At 42.2% G+C, this 22,773-nt stretch overlaps 1 pseudogene; it reads left to right on the forward strand.

Moving 5' to 3' along the window:
• The first annotated feature begins 13,289 nt into the window (after positions 1-13,289).
• Positions 13,290-22,539, forward strand: LOC149199896 (AAA-ATPase At3g28580 pseudogene; annotated as a pseudogene).
• Positions 22,540-22,773: the final 234 nt, after the last annotated feature.

The raw sequence follows: 22,773 nt of genomic DNA on the forward strand, positions 1-22,773 counted from the left end.
TAGTTTAGGCCTTTCTCAATACCTCAGACCAAAACCACTTAGGACGAATACCTTGGACCAAATATCTAGGGTCAATACCTCGGACCAAATACCTCGAACCAAATACCTCGGACCAATACCTTGGACCAAAATACCTTGGACCAAATACCTCAGACCAAAACCTTGGTTTTCCAACATGTACGCACTTTTCCTCTTGTGGGAGTGCGTGTATACGTATATGCTCCTTTTGTTTTGTTAACCCACATGTATACACTTCTTGGACAAAGTGAACCAGTGTATACTTCTTAAATCACTCTCTTTCTTCAATCTCTGGAGTTTGATCTGTAAGTTAACCTGTTGCACTATGAATTGTCATATGAGTGAGTCGCCATCAAGGACAACACCTGTATCATAATGCCAACAACTGATACATGTAATCAAACAATTAAGAGTGCAACCCAACATACAAGGATGTAATAAACCTACATATAATCAAGTAACCAATCATATACTTTTGATGTTACATTCCACAAAATCACGTCAACTTCCTCATGATAACCTTACTACAATCATGATCAACATGATCCAATGCAACATGGAAATGGAATGAAAGTGTAAGAGACACACATGGAAATGACATGCACGCATGACCGAGCACCTTCACAGAAGGAGACTGCAACCACGCTCTGATGTCAATCTGTAACACCCCCTCCCAAGTCTACCCAAAGTAACCATGACAACGAGGGTAAACATGAGATGAGAGGCTACTATGATCAGATTCGACCTCCTATGTGACCTTAAGGAAGTGGAATCAATGGAACATCATGCACAGTCATCCATCATCATCAATAGAACCCTCAAGAGACAAATTAGCCACTCAGACAGTGTGTCCCTGGGTCCCACTACTGTTTTGGATCTCTTAGGCCATAGTCGCCCTCATGCTATGGGCAAAGGAGTGACCAAAAACCTAAATTCGCTCTCATGGGTCTGCCTGATAGTGATTGTGGACCAAAATTTCCAGTTCTGTACCAATGACCCTGGGATTTAAGCCACTTTTCTAGCTTAGTATCCCGACCTCTTCCCAAAAATTGCTACAACCTTCAGAATTAATTAAAGACATGATAAAAATGTTGATCAATCAAAATCAACCTTAGGACTAGGCCTGAGCATCCCCAACCGGGATTGAAATTATGTCAAACACTTGGCATCAATGCAACCTAAAGGTCTAGGATACAAGATAGAGCATAAATGACTGAAACAACTTATGAAACATAACCAGAAGGATCACTTCCTTCTCCATTGGATTGCAACACCATCAATTAGGTCTTGCATCTTTTGATTTAATAGTTACAAGTAAATACATGAAATAACCATGACATGAACTAGTCATTTAACCGTGCTTATAACCAACATAAAACCATGTAAATATTAGGGATAATACAACCATTAAATCCACATATAAATCAGTGAAAAAGTAAGAGAACTTAGATTTTATTAATCATAGGAAAATCTGACCAGGTTTGGGACTTCCACATACCACCCGATTATAGACATGGTTGAACCAAATCTCTCTTTGAGCCAGTCACCCCCGTGCCATATTCCAAGCATGAATGTGGGATCTCATAGAAAAACCAATCCAAGAAAAACCAAGGGAATCTAGAGGCTAAACCACCTCCACCTTGATCACACCAAAATTAGTGCTTCAATCACAACCGAATGGAACCTGGAATGCCATCCAGAATCCATCACTATACTTGAGGAATTTTCTGTCTCCTTGTCTCTCAGGCTTTACCGCGATCCAAACCCATAGAACTAGGCCATAAACTGAGATATCTCCCTCACGATTTACTGTGTATCCCGCCAAAAACAGTTAAGGGATTCTGTTGTAGTGGCTAGAACCACCCTCCAAAATTTTTCCTTAGCCTCGTTTTGGAGCCTCCCTTCCAACCTTCACAGTAGCTTGCCTTGCTTCATCAAGTTCACAAGCTTCAGTGCCTTTATTTCACAATGGAAGCCTTTCAGTCACAACTTGATCCATTCCCCTTACTGGATGTTCACCCAGACTTGGTCCAGCTGCAGGCTGAGTAGCTTCCAATTGAAAATTGCTCATTTCTAGAGGGAAACTAGCCTTCTCCAGAAATTACACAATCCTCTCTAGCAACCTGGTGGGCTCCAAGAATGCGCAATCCTGCCTACCGACACTCACAGCAGGATTTGTGCAAATTTCCCCAGCAAGGATGCTCAGCCCAGAATTTGTGCAAATCGGGGCATCCGTCAGCTGCTCTGCCTAGAAATTGTGCAAATATCCTGGGCAGCCAGCCCAGCTCTCAGCTAGAAATGCGCATTTTTTCTCCAACAGTCGAGCAGTCTCTTGCATGTGCAGTTGGTTTGACCAATTCCCTCTAGGACTGAGAAAAATAGACTGTCATGCATGGACTGCTCCTCTCAAGGCAACATGCAAAGGCATCCCTTGTTTCAGGGATCTATGTTTAACATTTGGAGGTTAAATGCAAGGAGAAATTCTGAAACCTTCCACCAAGTGTCGCTTCCCCTAGATTCCCGGCATGCGCGTCAAACCTCGATGTTATCAAGAATAATCAACCAGACACTGTAGAGCTCATTCCTCACATCAACCTTGTAGCTCTGACATCCCACATCACATCTAGGAGCAGTCGGTACATTCAGCTAAGCTGTTTTGGGGTAAGCCCGCTTCCCATGCCTTGTGCTGCATTTTTGTAACTTTTTGTGTTTTCACTTATGTGAGTACTCTTTGCTTGATTTCTTTGAATGATTGCTGTCGTTTACATGTATTCTAGCTTGTCCTAGTTCTGTTTCAATTTTCGTTGCTATCTCACTGTTGTCATATGCATGAAATTGTTGCACGGACGTTCGCCCAACTGGTGAACTACCTCACCCACATGCATGTTGATCTATTTGTTGAATCTTTCATTCATGTTTTTCATGCATTGTCAATTACTTCTGCTATCACTTAGTGTCGCCCTGCATTTACTGTCTTAGTTGCTTTCAGTTTCCCGTCAGTGAGTTGGGTCAACCTTGGACCGGATTTTTCCTTCACCAAGGCTGAATTGCGCAATCTAGGGAAGGAAGGCTCACCTTCCTCTCCAGATTTGTGCATTCCTTCCTAGCATTAGCCTCTAGGACTATTTTGCGCATTTTTGGAGGATAGTGGCTACTTGGCCCAAGAAATTGCACAAATCTATCCCTAGGCCAGCAGTCAGCAGCTAGACTGGACTGTGGAGTGCTTAGTTCCAAAAATCAATCAGTCTCCCAACAACCCAGACTGTGCCTTGTGTAGTCTTGGCAGTCGGTCTCCTAACCTCCTAGCCGAAATTGCACAACCTTCATGATCATTCACCCAGGCATGTTGCAAGTTAGTTCTCATGTTCATTTTGGTTTTCGACTAACAAATTTCTCGCCATGAGTGTTTCCATGTCTCCAGGTATCCTAGGTGTTCATATGCCTCTTAGTAGTATAGGTATAATGGTTTCCAGGAGAGCAGAGATGAAGACACCGTTCAGAGCACACTTGGGGATGTAGTCGATCAAGTGTCCATGGACTTTCCTACCAAGGAAAACATCAAGTTGTTCTTAGACAAGGACATCAAGATATGAAAACAACAACAACACAACAAGCATCATCATGAACAACAACTGAAGACAGCATACCAAATGCAACGAATGCAAGAGGAGGGTTGTTGACAACACGGAGTCGGAACAAGGTTGTAAGCTCAAGCAGGTCCATTTACGATGAAAGCAACTTTGGAGACTCCGGTTATGAAGTGATGGCACGACATGAAGATCGCGCAAAGGCAGAAGATGGAACAAATAAGGATTTGCATGTGCTGAAGTAGCAACACAAGAAGAACATGAAGTTGTACAGAAAGACGAATGAGTTGCAATAGGAACATGAATAGTAGTGGGCACAACATGCACTCATGGATGAAACTGAGCTCGTACAAGTTAAGGATCCATCCCAGCAGCTGACATAGAATAGACATGGTGAGTAGTTTTGTTGATCCCATGCAAGGGATTCAATAGCATGCATGTCGTTGATTGCACACATGTAATCCAACCCATTCAACACACTCACCAAGGCAAAGACAAGAAACAAGTCCAACTGGGGCTGAACATGTACTTCGGCAAGTTGATGCGCATGACCACCATCACACACTTGATGATCAACACAGACACTATGCATCAATGTGTTTCCATTTCAACCGTACCCAAGAAGACCATGTGCATGTTAGCAGGCAATTTGGATGAAGGGGACGAACCAATGCACCGGTTGCAACGAAGGCAAGAGTTCACTTCAGCAAGATGTCACCATGAGGTGCATGCACACAATCATGGATGACCAAGCTTGGCATCAACTCACCACCTTCACCATCACAAGCATGTAAAAAATTTGGTCTCATCACAGTGGACTAAGTGCCAGTGATATCTTGCAAGGCTTGCTCAATCCATGTTGTCTCACATGAGTACATGTGCATTGTAATGTTGAGTCATGTTGAGTGTAAGTCAAGTGTCAATAGTTAGATGTAACAGTCATAGAGTAGGTGAAGAGTCATGAGGGTAGTTGAATTGTCACAAAGGGGAATGTCAAAGGTCACCCCACTCTTTGCTATAAATAGTCCCTCATAACTCATTGTATGGGCTTTTGGTCAGCCAAGCTTCTACTAACACTATTTTGAAGAAGGCTTTGACAGTATTGTAATGCGCCTTGGCTTCTCCAATGCACAGAGCTAGTACATCTCTTTGGAGGAGTAGGCAGATGTGGCTATAACATTCCACTATTGGGGCTAGCAAGTTTACATGGATGTATTGTATGATTGTGACTTACACTTCTTTATATAATAAGAGCCAGCACATTTTCATGCATATGTTGTTATTATAGTTGGACTATTCCAGTTTCCTTAATGATATATGTTGTTTAACTTACGTACTTGTGTATGAACTGATTCACATGCAATTATATGAATCTTGTTGTTAGTGTGTTGTATACGTTGTTAATGATGTCACCATCCATGTCGATTGCTCTGCCAGACACCAGACAAAGCTTTCACATGAACCTTGTTGTAACCACTGTCGCACTCGTCTCAGACTGATCTGTGAGTGTTGTACATGTTATCTTACCTTGTATGTTGTGACTACCGCATTGAGTGGACTGCTTTGCCAAAAGCTATGAATTTCCTTTTGTGTTGTGTGTCCCTAGCCGAGTTGGGACTAATCCCTTTCAACCTGGAACTCACCTTCACCCCCTTCTCCCTTCGAAGTGTTAGAACCTCTCATACACCTTCCTTGACTCACTGCATCAATCACACCCTTGCTACCAACAGAGTTATCTTACTTTCCTCTGTGCGACATCGCAGTCAAGGCATTACCTTACGACCCACTGCTGGGACTCCTACACCAAATGGTCTAAGGTCTAATTGGGACTTCTTACCAAGGAGATCCCCTTGACATGTTGGCAGGTCCAACATGTCAACATTTCTAGCGCTAGTAGGAGGGAATGATGGCAAGCAATGTCCTCTCATCCAATTTTGAACCTTTGGTTATCTTTCATGGAGTCTTGCATTCTTCTTCCCTTGAGGTGTTTTTCAAGTCGTGAAGATGTCTCCATCTCGGGGAAGCTTTTTGATCTCTTGTCCACTCACACGTATGATGGTGAAGGTGAAGTGGCCTGACCTGAGCACTTACATAACTTTATTTCCATGATTCATGGGGAAGATGAGTTTACTGATGAACAAGCCGGTTTGTTGCTTGCATTCACACTTCGTGAATCTCCGTTTCGTTGGGTGCTCAGCCTACTGGCTGACACCGTGCACTCATTTGAGCACTTCTGTGATATTATTGAAGACATGTTCTATCACTTTGATCCATACCATCTTGACCGGAAACTATTACAAGAACGAAGGGCTCCGCATGAATCCATTATTGATTTTTGGCAACGCTTTCGTGACTTGCAGTTTCAAGCTCCGAGGAGCCAGATGAAATTTTCCTATCTTTGGGACTTATTCAAGTATTTCCTTAAGAAATATGCCCATCCCAAGAGAAAGTTTGAGATCAAACCTCGCTTAAAATTCTTCGTTGATGGAGTTGCACAATATCAAGTGGAAGCAGGCACTGTCTCAACTGACTGTTCGCCTTCCTCTTATTCAATAGCTCCACCACTGCCCAGTGATGTTGAGGATCATTCTCACACACCTGTTCATCCTTCACACCCTCCCAACATCACTTCACTCAATTTTCGCGCATATTTAGTTGTGAGTCCTTTGAGTCCTCATATGCATTATTTTCTGTGACCTTCGTCTTCGCACCCGGGTGTTCCTCCGGATGATGCTATCTTGTGTTCGTCCATTACGGACTCTTCACTTGTTGTGAACGAGGAACAACCCACTGAAAGAGTTGGTGTTGCACAACCAAACATGCGTTGTCATTCATGAAGAGTATGAGTGGGATCTTGAGCATCAACACTCATCGAAGGATGACTCCCTTCCGTCCGAGCCCCCTTCGTTCTTCCTAAATTCATTGGTGAACCTGCCATCCATGATTTCGCATGTGTGACTTCATCCACGGATGCACCCATTGTTGATAGTTTGTAGGACACACCGTACGTTAGCCCATAATCCAACAACAGAGAGGACCAATCATTCATTTGAAATCCACTTGATCTTTCATATGCTTTTTCCAGAAGTGCAAAGGGTGAACATCCTTCCTCCTCATCTACCCCTCTGTGTGATTCATCAAACCATGAGGATGCCGACCAACATCCTGAATTTTCTGATCTTGGTTGTCATGATCTCTTCACCTTATCATTCGATCACGATGTTGATTCACTCATTTTTAATCCATCTAAGCCACTGGTCTATGAAGATCCATCTGTCAACAAAGTCAAAACCCCATAGACCGTCGAGGCACTTCAGCCTGAGCTGATGGTTATGTCAGGCCCTCGCTGTCTTGAGGTTGGTTTCACTTTCGATCAGGAAATTGTTCAAAGACTCAAGGCTCCTCATCACTCATCTGTATGCACTCAAGATCAATCTAACGCTCAGATTTCACTTCGTCCACTCGAACTGCATGATCCCATTCCTCATGCATTGGAGGAGTCTTACATTGAAAGCACTCGTTCGCGACACAATTTATCTTTGTTTCTTTCGTTTGCTTGCATGTCATAGTCAAGAGTGTGCTTATGCTTCAAAGTTGCATGTAGTGTCACAAAATACCATGATAAGTCCATGGACTGCCCGTCCCACTCATGTCCCGTGGGCACTTTGAAACATGAAGTGTGGTTGTCTTCATTGTTATATCTTTATAGCTTGTTGGCTCACACCACTGGGTTTCTCGCAGATCAAGCCTTCACCAACATGGGTCTACCAATGCGCCAGTGGCTGCATTGGAAGTATCACTTCACGTGATCAGGCCCATGCACCATTAGTGTAGGAGTAGGAGTAGTGTTTGCTTGCATGCTTGTTTGCTTATATGCTTTGTTTGCTTGTTTTTTGCTTTCTTGTTTACTTACTTGCTTTTCTTTCACTTTTGCTTCTGTTTTTTATTTTCTTTGGTGTTTGTTAGCTCATTTCTTTTGTTCGTAGGTTAGTTTTGCATGAAACCATGTATGACTATTGAAGCGAGCTGGGTAAAGTACAATAGGGCTTGTACAACTATCACTACTTGGTTATCTATCATCTTGCCTTTGTATGATGAGCTTGTTACTTTTAGTCCATGATACGTCGAAGGAAAATATGTAATGTTCAAAGTGAACCTTGGTGTAAACACAACACTCGTGCGCTAACTAGTGTCACATTCTCTAGTCAAATTTTTTTGGGTTAACCCTTGTCATCTCAGTCAAGTAGAGTAAGGTAAGGGGGAAAACCTTAACAGGCACGTCAAATATACAATAAACTACTTCTCTACTGGAACAATATCTTCTACTCTCAATAAGTCGGGATCCCTATTTCGCCTCTGAAATGAATAAGTGCTATGCATAGTGGAAAATGAAAAAATGAAAAGTCAAAAATTCAAAATGAGAAATGAATAAGGCAAAAGAAGAGAAAGGCTTCTTGCACAGGGAGGTGATGCAAGTAACTCCACCGGGGTACTGACCAGGCTTGCTGGCAACGGAGCCATGCTTGTGTTCCTATGTGAATCCACTGGGGTACTATCCAGGCTTGCTGACAGTGGAGCAACACCAGAGATGAAACTAAGACTCTAACGACTATATTGCTTGTGCACCTATATACCCGTCAACCCCAATTGAAACAACTCTGTTACCTTAGCTTGGAATGTGTGTCAGTTGACCAAGGTGAGATGAAACCAAGATGAGATGAAAACTGAACAATACTTCCGGAGGTGATAGACTTGTTTTTCACAAACAAGGTCCATTCATAGAGTTGGAGTTCTACCAGTGTGTCACCAAGTGTTGTAGCGGCTACAACCACCCTCCAAAATTTTGTCTTAGCCTCGTTTTGGAGCCTCCCTTCCAACCTTCATAGTAGCTTTCCTTGCTTCGTCAAGTTCACAAGCTTCAGTCTCTTTCTTGCACAAAGGCCGCCTGTCGGTCATATCTTGATCCATTCCCCTCATAGGTTGTTCACTTGGACTTGGTTCAGCTGCAGGCTGAGCAACTTCCCCTTGAAAATTGTGCATTTCTGGAGGGAACTAGCCTTCCCTTCAGAAATTGCGAAATCCTCTCTGGCAGCTTGCTGGGCTCCAGGATTACGCAATCCTGCCTACCAACACTCCCAACAGGATTTGTGCAAATTTCCCTAGCAAGGCTACTCAGCCCAGAATTTGCACAAATTTGGGCAGCAGGCAGCTGCTCTTCCAAAAAATTACGCAAATCTTTTGGGCATCCAGCCCTGCTCCGAGCCAGAAATGTGCATTTTTTATCCAGCAGTCAAGCAGTCTCTTGCATGTGCAACTGAGTTGACTGGTTCCCTCCGGGGCTAAGCAAAACAGATTTGCATGCATGGGCTGCTCCTCCCAAGGCAGCATGCAAACAAATCCCTTGTTCCAGGGATCTATGTTTAGCAGTTGGAGGTTACATGCAAGGAGTAATTCTGAAACCTTCCACCATGTGTTTCTTTCCCCAGATTCGTGGCATGCGTGTCACAACCTCGATGTTATCAAAACTCATCAACTGGATGATGCAGAGCTCATTCCTCACATCAACATTGCAGCTCTAACATCCCACATCACATCTAGGAGCAGTTGGCACATTCAACTCAGTTTTTTTGGGGTAAGCCCGCTTCCCATGCCTTGTGCTGCATTTCTATCGCTTTTTGTGTTTTCTCTTGTGGGAGTACTGTTTGCTTTATTTCTTTGAATTCTTTTTGTCGTTTACATGTATTCTAGCTTGTCCTAGCTCTGTTTTAGTTTTCGTTGTTATCTCACTGTTGTCGCATGCATGAAACTGTTGCACAGGCGTTCGCCCAACCATAGAAATTCCTCACCCACATGCATGTTGATCTATTTGCCGATTCTTTCATTCCTGTTTTGCATGCACCGTCAATCACTTCTGCTATCACTTAGTGTTGCCATGCATTTACTGTCTTAGTTGCTTTCAGTTGCCCGTCGGTGAGTCGAGCCAACCTTGGCCCGAACTCTGCCTTCACCAAGGCTGCATTGCGCAATCTGGGAAAGGAAGGCTCACCTTCCTCTCCAGATTTGCGCATTCCTGCCTAGCACTAGCCTCTAGGATTGTTTTGCACATTTCTGGAGGACAGTGGCTGCTTGGCCCAAGAAATTGCGCAAATATGTCTATGGGCTAGCAATTCTTCCCAGCTTGAATTGTGCATTACGCAATCCCACCAGTCAACAGCTATACTGGACTATGCATTACGTAGTTCCAGCAGTCAGTCAGTCTCCCAACATCCTAAACTATGCCTTGTGCAGTCTTGGCAGTCGGTCTCCCGACCTCCCGATCGAAATTGCGCAACCTTCATGATCATTCACCCAGGTATGTTGCAAGTCAGTTCTCATGTTCATTTTGGTTTTCAACTAACAGATTGCTCGCAATGAGTGTTTCCATGTCTCTAGGTATCCCAGGAGTTCATATGCCTCTCAGCAGTACAAGTACAATGGTTTCCAGGAGAGCAGAGAAAAAAACACCGTTCAGAGCACACTTGGGGATGTAATCGATCAAGTGTCCATGGACTTGCCTACCCACGAAAACCTCAAGTTGTTCGTAGATAAGGACATCAAGATATGACAACAACAACATCACAACGAGCAGTATCATGAACAACAGCTAAAGACATCATACCAAATGCAATGAATGCAAGGGGGTTGTTGACAACATTAAGGCAGAACAAGGTTGCAATCTTAAGCAGGTCCATTGATGATGAAAGCAAATTTGGAGACTCCGGCTATAAAGCGACGGCGCGACATGAAGATCGCACGAAGGTAGAAGATGGAACAAAGAAGGATTTGCATGTGATGAAGTAACAACTCAGGAAGAACATGAAGCTGCACATACAAACAAATGAGTTGCAACAGGAAAAAGAACAACAATGGCACAACATTCACTCATGGATGAAACTGCGCCCGTACAAGTTAGGGATCCATCGCAGAAACTGACATAGAACAAACATGGTGAGAAGTGTTGTTGATCACATGCAAGGGATTCAACAACATGCATGTCATTGAGTGCACGGATGCAATCCAATCCATTCAACACACTCACCAAGGTGAAGACAAGAAGCAAGTCCAACTAGGGCTGAACATGTACTTCGGCAAGTTGATGTGCATGACCACCAACACACACTTGAAGATCAGCACAGACACTATGCATCAGTGTGTTGCCAGTTCAACCATACCCAAGAAGACCATGCACATGTTAGCAAACGAGTTGGATGAAGGGGCCGAACCAATGCAACGGTTGCAACAGAGACAAGAGTTCACTTCAGCAAGATGTCACCATGAGGTGCATGCACACCATCACAGACGACCAATCTTGGCATCAGCTCACCACCTTCACCATCACAAGCATGTCAAAGAGTTGATCTCATCATAGTGGACTGAGTGTTAGTGATGTCTTGCAAGGCTTGCTCAAGTCATGTTGTCTCACATGAGTACATGTGCATTGTAATGTTCTGTCATGTCAAGTGTAAGTCAAGTGTCAACAGTTGGATGTAACAGTCATAGAGTAGGTGAAGAGTCATGAGGGTAGTTGAACTATCACAAAAGGGAATGTCAAGGGTCACCCCACCCTTTGATATAAATAGTCCCTCATAACTCATTGTATGGGCTTTTGGTAAGCCAAGCTTCTACTAAGACTATTTTGAAGAAGGCTTGGACAGAATTGTAACACGCCTTGGCTTCTCCATTGCACGGAGCTAGTACATCTCTTTGGAGGAGCAGGTGGATGTGGCTGTAACGTTCCACTATTGGGACTAGCAGGTTTACATGGATGTATTGTATGATTGTGACTTACACTTATTTATTAATAAGAGCCAACACATTTTCATGCATATGTTGTTATTGTAGTTAGATTGCTCTAGTTGCCTTAATGATATATGTTGTTTAACTTATGTACTTGTGTATGCACTGATTCACATGCAATTATATGAATCTTGTTGTTAATGTGTTGTATATGTTGTTAATTTTGTCACAGTCCATGTCGACTGCTCTGCTGGACACCAGCCAGACCTTTCACATGAACCTTGCTGTAACAATCGTCGCACTCATCTCAGACAGATCCATGAGTGCTATACGTGTTATCTTACCTTGTATGTTGTGACTGCCACATCTGAGTGGACTACTCCGCCGGAAGCTGTGCATGTCCTTTTGTGTTGTGTGTTCCTAATCGAGTTGGGAATGATCCCTTTCAACCTAGAACTCACTTTCACCTCCTTCTCCCTTCGAAGTGTTAGAACCTCTCATACACCTTCCTTGACTCACTGCATCAATCACACCCTTGCTACTGACAAAGTTATCTTACTTACCTCTTTGCAACATCGCGTTCAAGGCATTACCTTATGACCCATTGCTGGGACTCCTACACCAAACGGTCTGAGGTCTAATTGGGAATTCTTACAGGGGAGATCCCCTTGAGATGTTGGCAGGTCCAACACCATCAACAGATTCCTAGGCCTTTGGGAATGGAACCTGAGACCACCTCTGCCCCGGATTTTGAAATCCATCCAGCAAACCAAAATTCAAAAACCGAAATAAACATACCAACATACCATGGCATCCAGAAAAAGGTAAGGATAGGCTGAAAACTACTGTCATAACCCGGGAAAACCATGCCACCGACAGTTAGAAAACCATACACCAACATGCAAAGCCATGCATTTCCAAACCAGCTAGGAAATCACACATGCAAAAGGTTACCTGCAAGTATTTCTGCTGAAGTTTCTTGATCCTGCTTTCGTTTCCTTGATCCTTGCTTGCCTTCTTTTCCCTTTGCTTTCTTTTCCTTCCTTGATCCAAAGTTAGCGTGCTCCAAGAAAACTCTAAGTGACCAAGAGTGAGTGAGAGACAGAGAATAATGAGAGAGCTTCAAACTTGAACTTGACAAAAGCCATGAAATGATCCTTAGAAGCCTTTTTATGCACGAGGCCTCTAATTTATTCATTTTTCATTATTTTCCTTCAATTTCCTCCTCACATGCAACCTGTGACCTTTCACCTTACTTTTCACCCAATTTCCTTTATTTTCATGAATAAATGTGCCAAAATGCCTTTTTTCCTTTTAATGCCTTTCCCTTAGCCTTTGCCAAATTTCATTAGCCAAAACACACATACAATGATGCCCAATAGGATATCCTTGCCCCAACACATAGCTTGGAATACGTGCCCCTTAACCTTGGTCTTATTTTACCTTTATTAAATTTTATTAGATGAAATTTTCACCAAGGTTGTTACATCTTGTCATTTGTATCATCCAAGAATTGTTCATTTATGTAATGTAAAGGAGGTTCCCCCTTGAAGAGGATTTTTTTTAGTCATTGATCTATCTTTTTGTGAGTTGGTTGCATAACAGGGTATGCATCCCCCGCCTCGTTGAGGTCATGTACACACCATAAATGATACTTCTCTATGAAAAATAGGTCTCACCTCCTTCAATTCGAGCCCTTCCCTATGTTGAAGTCTCTCTCTTTCTCTTTCTCTCTCTCTCTCTCTCTCTCCACCAGACTCCTTTAGTTTCTCATGAAAGTAAACCTACAATGTATTTCGGTCATATGATGTGCTCCTAACACTCATAGATTGAGGGGAAATCTGTTATCACCTAAAAAGTGACCACCTAGCCATTTTCCACTAGGATGATCGAAATACATCATGTAGCATGGGTTTTACACATAAACCCAACCTTCACCTTAGGAAATAATTTAGAGAACCACTTTTCCTAAATTAGAGAACCACTTTTCGTAATTTAGAGAACCATGTTTCCTAGAATCGTTGCTTAGGCTCCTGGGGACAGTTTTTTCTTACATCTCAATTGTGATTGAGGAGAATGATGGGATGAAAGTGAGTGAAGCTTATCAAGTAGTATAGACTTACCTGAGCACAAGATCGTCTTCAACTGTAGAGATATTACAACTCAAGAAGCCCAAGAATTGAAAGGACTTTACCTTTAACTTGGACAACAACCATAAAATCTCGGAAATATTTGAGGATATTAAAGTATGGTGGGCCTTCCATAGCATAGAGCTCAACCAGAAGACCAGGTACCCCTAAAATTTTGCCTTCAATGAGAAACATTGTTACGAGCTCAAATTTCACAAGAAGCACAAGCACAATATATTTGGTGAGTATCTTCCCCATGTCATAACAGAAGGAAAAAATTTGGAGCTTTTAAGCTGCCACCATTGTTATAGAAATTTTTGGGCACTACAACCCCAAGCATGAAATGTCCATAAACCAAGGGCTCCTAAGTCCTTAAAAGTGTTGTTCTAACCCCTAAAGGAACAAGGTCAACTGATTATAGATTCTCCCAGAAGTTCTCCATGAAAAACTGCTCAGAATTGGTCAAAACAAGATCATTTCAGTTGCTCCATAGGCCAAGTGCGTTGCATCTCACCTAAACACACTGTGTGGGTGCGTTGCATTTCAAAAAGCCCTTCTATGGGGTGCGATGGGCGAGAAGTGACAAATGGCAGTGTCATTCCGCGAGGTGGAGAGGCATGGAAACTTCCAGAAACTTCTCCTATGACACTTGCCTCTCTGAATTCGACCAAGGATGAGTAAGAGATCATCAATCTCTAAGTGGAAGCAAGAAATATCAGAGGGAAGACACTAATCAAATCACAAGCTGACTCATCTCCCTTACAGATATCTATATATGGATCCCTCATCCCAGAGATCCAGAGGCTGGAATTTTGCATATTGTAAGGAATTGCTGTTGGTTTCTTGAGATAAAACATCAGATTGTTGGGTGATCTAAGCTTTGTATGAGGTGAAGAGGGGCTTCCTTGCTGAGAGGATGATGCTGGGTCAGAACAACTGGTTGTAACTCCCCTTGGCTCTTTCTTGTTTATCAATAAAAGCTATTCAAGTTTTCCTCCATACTCTTGTGTAATTTATGTTTGCTACATTTGTATGGTCAATTTACATCTGATCCTAGATTGTTTATGATTATAGATCCATGTTCTTGTATAGTGCTATGCTACTGTGATCTTACAGGTACTCTGTGAAGCTGGGCGCGCAAGGGAACAAGTAGCAAAAGACTATCAAGAAAGAGAGGAATCGAACCGGGAGATTAGCGCAAGACAGAGGTTGGTCTTCTTTGTTCTTCTCTATCTATACTTCATAAAGCAAAACTTAAAGTAGCTTTACTTTGTTTGTTTCTAAGGCAGCTATCACACCTTAGTGGGATAAGCAGTTCTGAGTAGACACTTTTCCCTGTAACAATATGGCGACTCCGCTGGGGACGAATTAGTTTGTTTGTTTATCTTCCTTGTTGTCTATTTCATAAACTTACAGACGGAGCCTGAAGTCGAGCCAGGTAGCTTTCGAACTGCATTTGCTATGCAAAAGCAAAGTAGATAAATGTCACTTCAGTCAATCTCCGGGATCTGTTTATGATTTAAACAACTGATTCACAAACTCTCTGATTGCCCTTGTGATAGCTCTTAGATCCTCCTTAGATCTACCCCTGATTGTTGCATTACTGATTACCATTTGCTTGGCCAAAACCCATGAACTGAACTGCAAACTGTGACCCGAAACCCAAGCAAAGTCTTGTCTCTGGCCCAGCGTAGGTACTGTTCTGAGAATCTGAAATTCAGCGCACTTCCCGAGTGTAGTAGGTGCGCTGCATTTCAAATTCCCTTTGTTACAAGTGCACTGATCAGACTACGCATTGTTCAGAGTTGGTTTCTATGATTCATTCTTTCCAGTTCTATTCATGAATTTTGCTGCCTGTGATCAGCATATCTCTGTTTGAAACCCCTTTTCCTTGTTGTTATTCCGCCTCCTTTGTACAAAAGAACTGTAAATTTTTTTGTGTGTTTGTTGAGTCATTTTCAGTTCTCCTTTGCAAAAAGTAACATAATCGCACTGTCATCCTTTGATTTGAAAGTGTCGCAAGTGTCGTTTTCAGGCATAGGAAAGAGTTTAATTGCTGTAGATAGTCGATTATCTTGTTACTATTGTTTTTGGTCTGAATTTGTAATTTTTCTAGTGTTGAAAACAAGTATTCATTTCAAAATCGTAAGGTGTTGTGATTGCCTCCATTTTTTATTTGGAAAAGAAACTTGTTGATAACTGTCGCTTGAAAAGTAATTCAGATTTGTGCATCAACTTTCTTTTTACCATTTACATACTAAGAAAGTCGAAAACAAATACATGCATGTGCATTTGCATTTAGACAGTCTGATTGGTTTGATTTAGGAAAGTGCATTTAGAGTGTGCTCTTTGCTCTTTGTGAAAGAATTCTGTCTTTCTTTCCTTAGTAGCTAGGATTTTCATTGCACAAAGAAGATAAAAATATTGTTTATCATCTTAGATTGCATTTTAGGAATTATACTACATTTCGCGGTGAACCTGAAAGGCAAACTTCATAAACAAGATCAGCTATAAAATAAATTCAATGAATCTAACAAAGCTTTGGAACCTAACGCACAACATTTAGAAGTCTAGGCTAGAGACGTATTCCGGCGTCGTAAAGCCTGGTAACTGTTGTTCTCACTGATGGTTGGGTGATTCCTCCACTTTGAGACGATAAGTGCCAGTACGGACTTGTGCTCCCACGTACCATCGAGTATATTTTGGGAGACCACAATAGGCTTAATCCTTTATCCATAGGAAGCCGTGTCTGCTGCCCTATCGATCACAATGCACTGAACACGGCATTCGGGAAGATTGACTACCGTACCGTAAAAAGTATTCTGCAGTTTTGCGATTGGTTTGGTAATCCCTCTACCTAGATTTCCAGAGCAGTCCCTTTCGTTCCTTTTCAGACTCTTTAACGGAAAAGGTCCATCTGAGCACTTGTCACTTCAAGCTCATTAAAAATCGAAGGCGACTAGAGTCATCTTTTGTTTTTTCTCGACTCTTAAAAATTGAAAAAACAAGTTGTGTCAAAGCATCTAAAATTTATTTTAAACAGAATATTCATCACCCTTTCCTACGTTGATCTTGGGTTGAGAAAATGGAATCCACCAACCAAGGAATTCCCCTTGGAGGAAATCCTAGTCCCTTCTCCTCTTGGGGAGATGTTGGTGCACCCCATATGGCCACATTGTCGCTTCCAGGACTGAAAATCGACCTGCCTGTATGGCTCTTCTCAACCTCTGTCGTTCAGAACACCGCAATTCCTGAACAATCGAGTCAGCAACTAGACGATTCCAGAGTTACCCACCAACCTTCTACTTCCTCCAATTCTTCCTCTCCTCCTTCCTCTTCGCTTGATGGGGCTGGTAAAGCCAAAAGTCAAGTACCTGAGAAGAAGAAGGAAAAGAAGAAGAAAGAGAAGAAGAAGAAGGAGCCAAAAGCGAAAGGGGGCAACCAAGCGTTGTCTAGCGAAAATCCACACACTGCACCGACCAGGCCTAAATCGCCATGTGTCATTTGAAAAGGAGACCACTATCATAGAGATTGTCCTTGCATCCCTCGGATATTAAGGGACTGGTCTCCTCGTTTGCACAACCCGGTGTCTTCAACCTCTGATGATCATGTTGAAAACACACCGTCGACTAGTGAAAGTGAAGCCCCAGGACAAAAAGGAAAATACAGATTTCCTTGTAAACTATGTGAAGGCGATCATGCCGTCCACCGTTGTCCCTTCTTAGACGAGGCTAAAAGGGTTTTGGACAATCGTCCGGTTTCACCGTTACGACTTCCTCCTGGATATAAAAAACTCTTGCCGAGTCCGTCACTAGTTGAAAATCCGGCTGGCCCGCTCAGGTGGTCGGCTGAAGCATCTATCATTGAAGACAAACCATCTGAACCCATACCAGACGAAAGTCAAAAGGTCGAGGTGACAGTTGACCCGGTCTTGCCTTCAGAGGTTCCATCTTCAGATGATACTGTCACCGAAGAGAACAAGGATGACACCGTCCAAATTCTTTTCGTAAGCACAGACTCCGATAAACATGGGGGCAATTTACCCGTTCCTTTACCACAGGAAGGAAGTTCGTCAGAGTCATACTCGGTCGTCTATTCAGTCCCACCTCCAAGCAACCTGGTTGTCTCCTTTGATTGGAACCAACTAGGCAGACCCCGCTTACCGGCTAGTGTACCATTCCGAATCATTGTTCAAATATATAGAATGGTTATGGCCGATACCATCATAGATGAAGGGGCTTCTGTGAGTATCCTTTCCTCGACTGCTTGGAAAGCGCTTGGTTCGCCATCGCTTTTGCCTGAAATGAGAAATCTAACAGGCTTTGACAAAGGAACCAGTCGACCGTTAGGGATCCTTCCCAATGTGCCCATAACATTGAGGGGGAAAACCGTTCAAATGAACGTAATGGTAGTTCAAGGACCCCTGGATTATAATCTACTCCTTGGATGAGACTATATTTATTGCATGGGAGCGATTGTCTCCTCACTCTTTAGAGTAATGTGTTTTCCGCACGAAGGAAGAGTGGTCAAGCTCGTAGACCAGCTTTCATTTCCCGGATCACACAGAGAAAATAGTCATATACCATCCCTGAATGGTCTTTTCACACAAGGAATGTCTCATCAATCTCCAGTCCGTCCGCCTGATGAGCGCGAGTGATTCGGGGGACATGACTAAAACCCAAGGGGCATGCACCCTAGTCTGCTTCGGCATGAAAACTTCAGGTATAGGATAGGTTTCCGCGAGAAGTATATGACCTCCGTACTCCCGTTCGTGATTGGAAGAGGGAGTTGGACTGGAATAAGATTCTCTTGTCAAAGTTATGTGGGTTGGCAGGCATTGCCACTCACCTTTGTTTATTTTGATAAACATCGCCGAAGAAGTGTTTTGTTTACGCGGTGAATAGAACAATCTTTGGTAACCTGTAAGAGGTATACCTTTCCTAATAAAACAAATGTTTTGTTGGTGATTTGAAGGGTGACCTTGAAACTCTATTTTATACCTGGGGGCATGCAAACCTTTTGGCGTGCAAGCAAAGAGCAATCATTTATCTGTTTTTTGGATTGGTCGTTTCCTAACTTGCATAAAGAAAGGATGTGGGGCAAAACTATAAAAGTTGCCATTTTTATATATGAGACATTCTTATTATATGATTGGATTAATCGAGAAGTTTTAGGACATAGTTCAAGCTCGTTAAAAAATAAACGTAAGTCATGAGCAAATGTTTCCCCCAGTGTTTAAGCTCAATTTTAAAAAAAAATGAACCAATCTCCGGTAAATAACCATTGTGAATGTAGTATTTCAGCCTTTAAAAGCCTTGGTCGTGTTCTCATCATCACCTCCACTCTGTATTGGCTGATCATTCACCTCCATTTGATTGTTTACCCCTTTTTGAGGAACAGCTGCGAAGAGTGATCTCACTAGCCATCCTTTTAACACTGCCGTGATTGGAAAATTCCAAACCTTACCTGGAATCAGTTGCTACCCAATTTTATCAATCGTTCCTCAAAAGACGAGTCTCCTTTAAGCTCTTTTCAACTGACTCGTAAAAAATGAAAAGATTGCCGAGCCATTGGCCTCTCCAGCTCGTTAAAGGGACTAGAAGTGCTATCCCTCCTCTAAATTTTAATCTTTTTGGACCTAAGGGATTATTACACGAAAAGATCGAGTGCTTGTTTTGTTCGGCTCGTTAAAAATATCGAAAATTCATCCCTTCTGTATTGTTTTATACTTTTTCGGACTTAAGGGATTAGATGACGAAAAAGGAATTTTGGAGTTTCCTTTACGTTCCTTTTCAGACTCTCTAAAATTGAAAAGGACCGAGTTATCTTTGTCATTAAACTCGTTAAAATTTAAATAGCGACAAACTTGTCTATAGACGAGAACGAGTTTCACTATCGCTAGGCTAGTTAAAACATAGCGATGGGTTTGCCTGAAGGGAAAATTATAGAACAAGCATATGTTATCCTCCACAAGCTTGACAAAAATAAAGAGGTACTGGTCAGCAATGACTGGGGAAAAATTGGGAAGAAAACTTGAAGAAACTTTGTTGGTAGCAAGTCGCACTTGAACATGACACTTTCACTCCGCATTCAAGTCGGGTTGGGTTGTTTCATTCACCGGTCACATCACCATGGTCCCATCACACCATCCACATTTGGGGTTAATGCTACCAATCCATCACGTCAGTGTCGCTGATATGTTCAAGAGAAGTCATTCAGAGAATTCACCTGTGTCTCACCCGCTACAATACATTTACACTCCATTCTTTCATGACCGCCACCCTGAACCTTATATCACCAGATCGTTTTCACCTCCATTAAAATCATTTGCTCCGTTCCATGTCATTGATGTGGGATTCATTAAGGCCCTCCTGTGACGGATCGTTTCTTGTCGACATCAGCTCATTATCCAAGAAGTCGATCTAGGAACACCCCATTCAGTACTTTGAAGCTTGCATGCCTCAATGACAAGTTTCTCACTTTTGGCGACAGGTTTACATCAATGACCTTCGATCGAAAGATTTTGCGTGGTGTTCGACGCCAAGTCCTTTATTCACACCACGTGAATTGTACTGCAGTACCTTGAGGGTCATTATCATTATCGGTGATTCCTCTCGTGCCTGTTAATAGCTTACATCATTGGCTGGTAATCAGGCGATGTCTTTCCATGTTCGACTCCAGAACATATCTCACATGGATAGACTTGTACTTCGAGTGAAGATCGAAAAAGATTGAAGACCCCAGATCTAGTTTCATCCATCCGAGCTGCGATATATATTCAGGGAAATAAAGACATCAAATGTACATCATTGCTGCACAGATAATCATCCAATCAAAGGGATGATGGCTCTACCAGAATCATCAGTCTACACTCAGACGATTGTCTGCCCTATGTACATGAAAATGAATTTATAAAGCTGAGCATGGGAATGCCCGCCTCAGCTAGATCATGAAAATATTATGAAGATAATGTATTGTATTGTATCTTATTATAGGTCTCCTCCCAACTTGAAAGAACTTTGGATCCTCATAATAAAGCATTTCACCTGACATCAAAAGATTAACGACCTCATGCTTTAGGGGGAAACTGTTATAGACATTTTTGGGCACTACAACCCCAAGCATGAAATGTCCATAAACCAAGGGCTCCTAAGTCCCTAAAAGTGTTGTTCTAACCCCTAAAGGAACAAGGTCAACTGATTACAGCTTCTCCCAGAAGTTCTCCATGAAAAACTGCTCAGAATTGGTCAAAACAGGATCATTTCAGCTGCTCCATAGGCCAAGTGCATTGCATATCACCTAAACACACTGTGTGGGTGCATTGCATTTCAAAAATCCCTTCTATGGGGTGCGATGGGCGAGAAGTGACAAATGGCAGTGTCATTCCGCGAGGTGGAGAGGCATGGAAACTTCTAGAAACTTCTCCTGTGACAGTTGCCTCTCTGAATTCAACCAAGGATGAGTAAGAGATCATCAATCTCCAAGTGGAAGCAAGAACTATCATAGGGAAGACACTAATCAAATCACAAGCTGACTCATCTCCCTTACAGATATCTATATATGGATCCCTCATCCCAGAGATCCAGAGGCTGGAATTTTGCATATTGTAAGGAATTGCTGTTGGTTTCTTGAGATAAAACATCAGATTGTTGGGTGATCTAAGCTTTGTATGAGGTGAAGAGGGGCTTCCTTGCTGAGAGGATGATGCTGGGTCAGAACAACTGGTTGTAACCCCCCTTGGCTCTTTCTTGTTTATCAATAAAAGCTATTCAAGTTTTCCTCCATACTCTTGTGTAATTTATGTTTGCTGCATTTGTATGGTCAATTTACATCTGATCCTAGATTGTTTATGATTATAGATCCATGTTCTTGTATAGTGCTATGCTACTGTGATCTTACAGGTACTCTGTGAAGCTGGGCATGCAAGGGAACAAGTAGCGAAATACTATCAAGGAAGAGAGGAATCGAACCAGGAGATTAGTGCGAGACAGAGGTTGGTCTTCTTTGTTCTTCCCTATCTATACTTCATAAAGGAAAAACGAAAGTAGCTTTACTTTGTTTGTTTCTAAGGCAGCTATCACACCTTAGTGGGATAAGCAGTTCTGAGTAGACACTTTTCCCTGTAACAACCATAGTATTTACACAAATGAACACCGCTATTGATCACCTGTTGTGTTTGATCATCCTGTGATTTTTGATACTTTGGCTCTGGAACCAGAGCAAAAGCATGAGATTTTGGAAGACCTCCAAATATTACAGAGTGGATACAAGTATTACAGGAAAGCTGGACGAGCATGGAAGAGGGGTTATTTGCTCTATGGCCCTCCTAGAATGGGCAAGTCCAGTGTGATTGCTACCATGGCTAATTTTATCTATTACAAATTCTATGACCTAGAGCTCACCGAAGTGAAAAGAAATACAGAACTGAGAAAGATTTTGATCGCCACTAGCTACAAATCGATAATCGTGGTAAAAGATATTGATTTCTCTCTCGAATTCTTAGATTATAAGAAGAAGAAGAAACCACATAAAGAGAGTGAGGAGAAAGTGAAGCCATCCGAGCTGAACAAGACTGAGGAAAACGGGCTGAAGGAGGAGAGAACAGTGACCCTTTCCTAGGTTTTGAACTTCACAGACGGGTTATGGTCGTGTTGTGGAAGTAAGAGATTGTTCATTTTCACTACCAATCACATTGACATGCTCGATCCTATGCTTCTTCGGTCTAGTCGCATGGACAAACACATTTTTCTCTGATTTTCTAAATTCTGTGGATTCAAGACTCTATCTCGCAATACCTCTCCATTCAAGATCATGAGTTGTTTCTCGAGATCCAAGATCTTATCGATGTTTCTGAAATGTTGCTTGCGGATGTAATTGAACATCTTATGAATATGAATGGCGATCCCTCCTGTGCCTTCCATAACTTAATTGAAGCTCTTCATGATGCCAAAGAAAGAAGAGCCAATGTCGCTTTGAATAACAATGTATCTAAAGAAAATGCTTCCGTGATAGTGGAGAGTGAAACCTAGTCTTAGAAAAGTAGGTACAAACATCGATCTTTGCGATGAAGTCTGCTGTCATTAATGGAAAAGAATGAGTCATAAATGTGATTTGTACTATTTTAATGGTTCTTTTTTCTGCTCAAACTTTGAGGCTTCCACATCCCGTTGGACAAAAGAAAATATTTTCCTAAATGTTTTCAATTTGAAAACATGCCTTAACGCATGAAAAATAATGCATATTTAGCTTCCTTTCAATTATAT

This window comes from Pinus tabuliformis, chromosome 2_1 (assembly GCF_031772625.1).
Source record: "Pinus tabuliformis cultivar Carrire ecotype Pingquan chromosome 2_1, CPIR1, whole genome shotgun sequence".
Classification (NCBI taxonomy): domain Eukaryota; kingdom Viridiplantae; phylum Streptophyta; class Pinopsida; order Pinales; family Pinaceae; genus Pinus; species Pinus tabuliformis.